Source organism: Panthera leo, chromosome B2 (genome assembly GCF_018350215.1).
Source record: "Panthera leo isolate Ple1 chromosome B2, P.leo_Ple1_pat1.1, whole genome shotgun sequence".
NCBI classification, from domain to species: domain Eukaryota; kingdom Metazoa; phylum Chordata; class Mammalia; order Carnivora; family Felidae; genus Panthera; species Panthera leo.
The window spans coordinates 66052526-66062118 of NC_056683.1; positions in this window are offsets into that span (position 1 = coordinate 66052526).

Genomic DNA, 9593 nt, shown 5'->3' on the forward strand with positions numbered 1-9593 from the left:
TTTAACATCCCTGCATTTTAGCTAATTATTAATTTTTCTCATAGCCCCCCCCCTTTAAAAAAGAGTTTGTGTATTTTGAGAGAGAGAGAGAGAGAGAGAGCATGCGAGCTGGGGAGGGGCAAAGAGAGAGGGGAAGAGAGAGAGAGAATCCCAAGCAGGCTCCCTGCTGTCAGCTCAGAGACTACCATGGGACTCTAACTCACGATCTGAACCCTGAGATCATGACCTGAGCTGAAATCAAGAGTCAGACACTCAGGGCACCTGGATGGGCCCAGTCAGTTAAGCATCTGACTCTTGATTTCACCTCAGGTCATGATCTCATGGTTCATGGGTTTGAGTCCCACATTGAGCCCTGCACTCTCTCTCTCTCTGTCGTTCCCCGGCTTGCATTCTTTCTCAAAATAAGTAAATAAACTAAAACAAACAAAAAAAAAAAAGAGTTGGACACTTAACCAACTGAGTGACCCAGACACCCGTCTCATAGCCCCTTTTTCAGAATCTTAAAGATGCCATGTTTTGAATAATCATGAAGTTAGAAATGTTAAAGGACAGTTTTTTTTTTTAACTAGGATTTTTTTTTTAATTAAAGGCAGCATTAAGCATCACCCCTAATTCTTCAGGCTGAAGAGAAATAATACCAAATGGAAACTCAAATCTTCAGGAAAAAATAAAATGGAAATGATACATATCTAGGTTAATATTAAAGACTACCTTTTCTCCTAATTTCTTTAAAATATATAAAACTACTTAAAGCAAAAATTTTTTAACATTCATTTACAGGGTTCATAACACATGTGGATTGAATGCATATAACAATTGTATCTTAAAGGGCAGATTTGGGGGGTGAGTGGGCCTATGGTGTACAAGACTTCTACATTGTACAAAAAGCTAATATTAACTCTAATAACTGAAAAGTTGAGTATGACTATTGTAACCCCTAAAGCAAATACTAAAAACATAATGCAAAGAGACAGAGCTAAAAAGTCATTTGATAAAGTGAAATTCTAAAAGAATTTTTAAACAATCCAAAGAAGGAAAGGAACAAAAGCAGATGGGACAAAGTATACAAACAGTAAAATGATAGACCTAAATCTATTTCTATAATTGCAACAAATATTAATGGAGTAAACACTCCAATTAATAAGCAGAATTTGTCAAAATGGATTAAAAAAAAATCACCAAGACCCAACTATATGCTGTCTACAAGAGACACATTTTAAATATTAAAAAAGATGGGGTGCCTGGGTGGCTCAGTCGGTTAAGCATCCAACTTCAGCTCAGGTCATGATCTCGCGGTCTGTGAGTTCAAGCCCCGCATCGGGCTCTGTGCTGACAGCTCAGAGCTTGGAGCCTGCTTCTGATTCCGTGCCTCCCTCTCTCTCTGCCCCTCCCCTGTTCATGCTCTGTCTCTCTCTATCTCAAAAAAAAAAAAAAAAAAAATTTTTAATAAATATTTAAAAAGCTGTTAAATGATGTATGAATAGGTTTTACTTATTTGGACACATTGGAAATGGAATTTATTTTTTAATTTATTTTTATGTTTCAAATATTTATTTACTCATTTTAGAGGGGAGGGGGCACAGAGAGAGGGAGAGAATCCTAAGCAGGCTCCACACTACCAGAGCAGAGCCCGACACAGGGCTCAAAGTCACAGCAAACTCACAAGCTGAGCTGAAATCAAGAATTGAACACTTAACTGAGCCACCCAGGCGTACCTAGAAGTGGCTTTTAAACTTTGCCTATCTCAATCACTATTATTTCTATAAGGTATCTTATAATAAGATGGGAAAGAATTATACTGTCCAAAATTGTAGTGGTTAAAAATAATTATTAAATGGTTATAATGGACTTGGCAAATATGTACTATTTGGTGGCATTATCATTTGCTTATAATTATTACATAACATATATTTACTTTATTATAGCTTTCCATTGTTTCACTCTGTACAAGCTCATCAATGATTAATGTAAACATTTGTTTTACTCATGTTTTATACTATATTTTTACTATATAGAATAATTGAAATCATGGTTTTAGAGTCAAATATCCCTGAATTACTCTAGGATTTGACATTGACTATGTGTCCACAGGCAAATTTCTTAACTTTATTTATTGAGCTTTGTTCTTTCATCCTTCATCTTTAGTTCCTTCATCAATATAATACTTCATGGATTACAAAATGGTAGTTACCATCATCATCAACATCAATGATGATAAGAGTAAATTCACATATCTTCTTAAAAACATTATATAAAAATGGAGTGCCCGGGTGGCTCAGTTGGTTAAGCATCTGACTTCAGCTCGGGTCATGGTCTCACGGTCCGTGAATTCGAGCCCCGTGTCAGGCTCTGTGCTGACACCTCAGAGTCTGGAGCTTGCTTCAGATTCTGTGTCTCCTTCTCTCTCTGCTCCTCTCCCACTTGAGCTCTGTCTCTTTCTCTCTCCCGCCCCCGTCCCCAAATAAATAAACACTTAAAAAAAGTATTAAAAAAAAAACATTATATAAAAAAAACTGATGAGGGTCGCCTGGGGGTCTCAGTCAGGCATCCAACTCTTGATTTCAGCTAAGGTCATGATCTCACAGTTTGTGAGTTCAAGGCGCACATTGGGCTCTATGCCAACCTTGAAGAGCCTGCTTGGGATTCTATCTCCTTCTCTCTCTGCCCCTCCCCCGCCCTTACCCTCTCTCAAAAATAAATAAACATTAAAAAAAACACAACTGATGAGAAAAGATTTTTGAAGTTTTTACTCCTGTTGCTGCTTTCAATAGATTTATAACTAACACTGTATTTTAATGAAAAGAAAAGTGCAAAAATCTTCACAACAATGCAAAGCAAGCAAAAAATACCTCACTCTATGACAATCCCTTAGGCCTGTAAATATTCAACAAAGAAAAAAAGTAATGTCTCCTACTAAATTAAATGGCTTCTATCAACGTCTTCCTATGGTTGAAAACATTTTATTCTGACACCAAACTTTAGTAGTCAAATGAAGCAAACGAGAGCCAGCCGGCAGAAGGAGTCTATTATTAGATTCCTAACCTGAAGCAAACGTTGTCTGCAGAAACCCTCTTCAGATGTGCACATGTCCATTGTGTGACAGGAGTGTGGGAGAACATAAAAAAGTATGCAGCTACAGAATGGAACCTGGGAACCTTTAGTGTCAGAATGCTTAATTGGAATTAGAAGACAGGAGTCTATGAAACTGAAAAAAAAAATGCATTTTATCTTGGTTAATCATCATAAAATGAAGCAATAGTACAGGAATATTTTGCTTCCATGACTTTTTTTATGGCACAATGGTTACAAGAATTCCTAAAATGAGCAAAGGAGAGGACACAAGCATGGTTGGCTCACCTCCGCTCTCAGGTTTCATTTCATACCTTGCATTCTCAGAGGGATCTTATCATATCCAAAAAGGTTCCCTTTTATTGCCCCTTCATTGTTTCCTTCTTAAAGCTTATTGCAACATGTAATTATCTTATTCATTTGGCTACTATTTTCATGAAAACAAAAATATTTTCTTACTTTTTTTTTACCTTGGTATCTGCTGCCTGACACATAGTAGATGGTCAATAAACATTTGTTGAATGAATGAATGAATGAATGAATAAGAAATTTGGAACTGCAATCTGCTTCTCCTCAAGTAAACTTCTTCCTTGATACGTGCATGCTATCTCCAGTTTGAGAATCAACCAAGCAATCATAAAAACCTTTCTTTGGTATTACAAATCATTCCCAAATTTTTGTTTTCTAGTAGCCCTCTTAACGTGCCCTGGTCTTTTTCTTTTTTGAGCTTGGACTTGTACAATGATTTCTAGTTTGATTTTTTTTTTTTTTCTTTTTAAGTAAGCCCCATGCCCATGATGGAGCTGAACTCACAACCCTGAGGTCAAGAGTCACATGCTCTACTGATTGAACCAGGCAAGTACCCTCTTGTTTGATTTTTTTTTAATGTTTTATTTATTTTTGAGGCAGAGAAAGACAGAGCATGAGCAGGGGAGGGGCAGAGAGAGAGGGAGACACAGAATCTGAAGCAGGCTCCAGGCTCTGAGCTGTCAGCACAGAGCCCGACGCGGGGCTCGAACTCACGGACCGTGAGATCATGACCTGAGCCGAAGTCGGATGCTCAACCGACTGAGCCACCCAGGCGCCCCCTCTTGTTTGATTTTTTTAGGTTTGCTAGGAGTGACAGGTTCACCCCAGGCCTGGTGAGGGCAGGGGACATTTCTAGACATCACTATCCTGATGTCAGCTTAGCAAATAGAGAATGATATTTCCATATGACTTAAAAAAAAAAAAAAAAAAGGAGTTGATTATACTCATAACTGAGATTGGCTTAGAAACAAGTAGAGGGTGATGAAGCTTGAGGGAGCTCATTGAGAACAAAGATGTGTCCCTATTTCTTCATTTACCCACCCAATCCATTCATCAATCATCCCTTCATTCACTAATTATAGTATTTATACCAGAACCTATACCAGAACTGTTCTAAGTGTTTTGTGCATGTTAATTTAATCCATATAGTTGCCCTAAGGGTTTGTACTGTTACTATACCCAGCTTATAAATGAGAAAACTGAAAATCATTTTTTAAAACATTTATTTATTTTGAGAGAGAAAGAGAGCACAGAGGAGGGACAGAAAGAGGGAAAGAGAGAGAGAATCCCAAGCAGGCTCCTTGCTGTCAATGCAGAGACTCATGCTAGGCTTGATCTCACAAAACATGAGATTGTGACCTGAGCTGAAATCAAGAGTTGGACACTTAACCAACTGAGCCACCCAGGGGCCCTACTGATAACCATTTTTTAAGCATTATTGCTCAGTGGTCTTTGAGAAGGAGCTGATAATCTTTTCAGAGTAACATAGATAATGTTACAAAAATGATGATAATTTTCTAAATCATTTTTGACATATGTCATCATGATGAAACAGTATTTAAGCAAAGCTACATATGCTGTCACAAAATTAGGGGAAGTGTTACCATATAATACATTGTTAGGATGAAGTCAGTGCTAAACAGGAGAAATGAGCAAAGTGCTGTGGCCTCAGGGAGGAAACTGGAGGAGTGGGAAGAGCATGGCACTGGGGTTGGAGAGACTTGGGATTGGATCAGGTGTCTATTCCTCATAAGCATCAGTTTTTATACCTGTGAAGCAGTAAGAACAAAGCCTCTAGAGATCTTTCCTAAATTCCCCTCCTCTGTGCTTCTCCATCACCTTTTGCAAGGCTTGTGTAACATTTGCCACATTGAGAGTACTCAGCGATGAGAAAGAATGAAATCTTGCCATTTGCAACAAACATGGATGGAACTGGAGGGTATTATGCTAAGCGAAATGCATCAGTCAGAGAAAGACAGTTATCATGATTTCACTCATATGTGGAATTTGAGAAACTTAAAAGATGAAAATAGGGGAAGGAAAGGAAAAATGAGATAAAAACAAAGAGGGAAGCAAACCATAAGAGACTTTTAAATACAAAGAACAAACTGGGGGTTGATGGGGGCTGGGGGAAGCGGGTTAAATGGGTGATGAGCATTAAGGAGGACACTTTCCAGGATGAGCACTGGGTATCATAGTAAGAGATGAATCATTGGGATCTACTCCTGAAGCCAAGACTACACTGTATATTAACTAACTTGAAAATAAATTTTAAAAACTAAAGAAATAATAACATTTGAAAAAATAATAAATTACTTTTGATATGACCCTCTCCTCTTTAGATTATAAATTCCTTCAAGGCAACAGTGTTTGGGATGCTCCCTGCTCCTAATAGGGCCTGGGTGAACCCCTCACTTCTAGTTAAATGTGACTGGTTCCTTAGATCTCATCCCAGTCACCTTCTCAGGGAATCCTGTCCTGACCCTCTCTCCACCCATTCTATTGCTCCCCCCTCCTTCAAATCTAGGACTGTTTCCTTTGCATAATTTTTTATAGAACCAACTTGTTTCTGTATTGTCTTCCTTCAGGGCACTTGTCCTGGTTTGTAGGACAAACTAAGCCTCCCCAACCCCATAAGCCCCTTAACCCCACAGACCTTGAGAAAGTTAGAAGGGACCAGGTATACATGGTTCACCATTGGGGTCTCTGTGTCAGAGGAATCCTCATAGAGAATGCGGGTCTTGAAAGATTAAAGGATTTCTGGGGTGCTGGCTGGCTTGGTCAGAAGACCATGTGACTCTTGATCACATGAATTTGAGCCCCACGTTGGGTGTAGAGATTACTTAAGTCAACAAATAACTAAAAAAAAAAAAGAAAGAAAGAAAGAAAGAAAGAAAGAAAGAAAGATTAAAGGCTTTCTACAGTCATTCAAGGCTGAGAAAACAGTATTTCGAGACATGTAAATTCATGACTTATTTCAGGAAAACTGAGTAGTCCTGTGTGGTTTTAAAACCAGGGGTTTTCTCAACCAGGGGTGATTTTACCCATTTCTCTCCCAGGGGACAACTGGCAATGTCTGGAGACATTTTTTAGGGTCACGCCTTGGGGATGCTACTGGCATCAAGTGGTAGAGGCTACGGCTGCTACTAAACATCTCCCAGTGCTCAGCGTGGCCCCTTATAACAAAGAATTATCCAGCCCAACATGTCAGTAGTGCTGAAGTTGAGAAATCCTGTTCTAGAACAAACAAAGCTGGATATTCAGTTTGGTGCTTTATCATGGAAGGACCCAAGTCCATCTTTTAATCCTCAACACTGATTAGGACACACATACGTTAATAAATATATGTGCAATGGATTTAAGTCTTGAAAAACCAGTTAAAAGTTAAATTCAGGACAAATGTTGAAGGACATTTTACTTGATACAGAAAGGAAGAAGAAGTACCTTTTGTCTTCTGTCAGGCAAATGTAGGTTCAGTCCCCCTTAAAAAGGCCTTGTTCTAAAAAGAACCACTTTTTATTTCCACGGAGCAATGGACATCTTTGAAACTTAATTCAGCAGTTTAAATAATACTTAATTCTTTCAGGGTGCCTGGCTGGATCAGTTGGTGGAGCATGCAACTCTGAACTCCAGAGTTTAAGCCCCACATTGGGTGGAGAGATTACTTAAAAATAATAGAATCTTAAAAAAAAAAACAAACAAACACTTAATTCTTTCTGTTACATTTTATTGGCAGCTTGATCCTATATGATAACTGAGGGCAATCTAGTTAAATTTCAGGAATGGATAATAAAAACAAAAAAGTCCTTGGAGAGTTGAAAGTTTATGTACACAAAAGAACCTGCATGTGGTATTTATAGTAGCCTATTTGTGTTTTTTAAATTATTAATATTTTTATTTTATTTGAGAGAGAGAGAGAGAGAGCATGAGCAGAGGAGAGGGGCAGAGGGGGAGAGAGAGAGAGAGAAAGAGAGGGAGAGAGGGAGAGAAGGAATCTTCAGCAGGCTCCATGCTCAGCCCCAGCCCGACTTGGGCTGGATCCCACAACCCTGGAACCATGACCTGAGCTGAAATCAAGAGTCGGACGTTCAACTGACTAAGCCACTCAGGTGCCTCTACAGCCAAAATTCAGAAGCAACCAAAATGTTCTTCAGACAGTGAGTAGATAAACTGTGGTACAACCAGACAATGGAATATTATTCAGCGCTGAAAAGAAATGAGCTATGTGGCCATGAAAAGACATGGAGAAAACTTAAATGCATATTACTAAGTGAAAGAAGCCAATCTGGAAAAGCTACATACTGTATGATTCCAACCATATGACGTTCTAGAAAAGGCAAAACCATGGAGGCCATAAAAATATCAGTGGTTGCCATAAGTTGGTGTGGGGGAGAAACGATTGGTAGAGCAGAGAGGATTTTTAGGGCAGGGAGACTACTCTGTATGGTACCATACTGGTGGATATGTGTCATTATACATTTGTCCAAACCCACACAATGTACAACACCAAGAGTGAACCCTAATGTAAATTACAGACTTTGAGTGATAATGATGTGTCAATGTAGGTTCATCAATTGTAACAAATGTACTGCTCTGGTGGGGAATGTTGCTATTGGGGAGGGCTGTACATGTGTAGGGACAAAGGATATATGGAAAATCTCTGTACCTTCTGTTCAATTTTGCTGCTCTAAAAAATAGTCTATTAAAAAAAACAAGTCCTTGCACATTTAGCTGTTCTTAAATTATCTTTTGCAGTTAACTAAGTAAGCATGGAATTGGACCTTTGAGGTTAAGGGCAGGGGGATCCTTTTAGAAGTAAAAGGATAAATTACTAAGTTGAAAAACAACCAAAATATACACACATTAGTGTAGAAAATGTACACAAAGTCGAGCTGAAAATTGCAAACAGGGTACAAAAGTACTGTATCATACTGTGGTTATATCATTTAAGAGGTTCCAAAGGACAGGATTAGAGATTGTAAAACACTACTAAATTATAGTTACTGATTTCTACCTAAAGGCAGTTTTTTTTTTTTTTAATTTTTTTTTTAACGTTTATTTATTTTTGAGACAGAGAGAGACAGAGCATGAACGGGGGAGGGTCAGAGAGAGAGGGAGACACAGAATCTGAAACAGGCTCCAGGTTCTGAGCTGTCAGCACAGAGCCCGACGCAGGGCTTGAACTCACGGACCGTGAGATCATGACCTGAGCCGAAGTCAGCCGCTTAACCGACTGAGCCACCCAGGCGCCCCTAAAGGCAGTTTTTTTTGCCTTAATTTGTTAAAAAATTTTTTTGAAGTCCAAGGTTAAGCTCTTAAAGCCACAGAGGATTTCTTCTATAATGCCCAACTAGAAGTTAAGGGGAAATTTTTCCATCAGGTAGAATGCATAGCTGATTGGTGGAGAATCAGAACATGGTTTTGTCACAATACTGTGTAAAGCACAGATTACGGAAATGCAAATGTCTGCATGGAATATCTGATCTCAACACAAATGGGTTGCTTTATTCTGGCTTACTGTTACTCCTATGTTATCTTTTTGGGATTTGTAAGTGACCCTGAGTACTGTTTAAGATCTCGTGAGAGCAAATGAAAGCACTTGACACTGCATAGATCAAAAACAATACTTTTATTAGAGTAGGCTGCTTTAATGCTAGAAGCAAACCAACACCTGGTGATCATCTGAGACTGGAGGAGGTGGGGCCTCCAGGGAATGGAAAAGTGCTCACACCATCCTCATGGACCCAGGGTTTCTTTTACTGTAGACTACCATAATTAGCTTATGGGTGGCTATTTTTAGAGCCGGGCTCTCCTGTTACAAAAGGATTTTCTTTTTTATGAATGCTTTCTGTCCTTGGCTCTCTTACCCAGCATTGGCCAACAGGCCCAGAAAGGACCTATGTCCTACAATATAGGGTTTACAAATTTGGACCCCTTACTGGACTATATTAAGGTTCCCACATAGTTCACCTTGACATGTATGTCATCTTTGATTGGTGATGTGACCATGCTTTTTTTTTTAAGACTTTTTTTCAAGTGGGTTTTTGTTTTTGTTTTTTTTTTTAAGGGTCATGGTAACATTGAGCTGAAAGTATGGAGATTTCCCATATGTGCCTCGCATTGCCCCCACATGCACAGCTTCCCCCAATATGAACACCCCCCACCAGAGTGGTACATTTGTTACAACTGATGAACTGACGTTATCACGCAAAGTC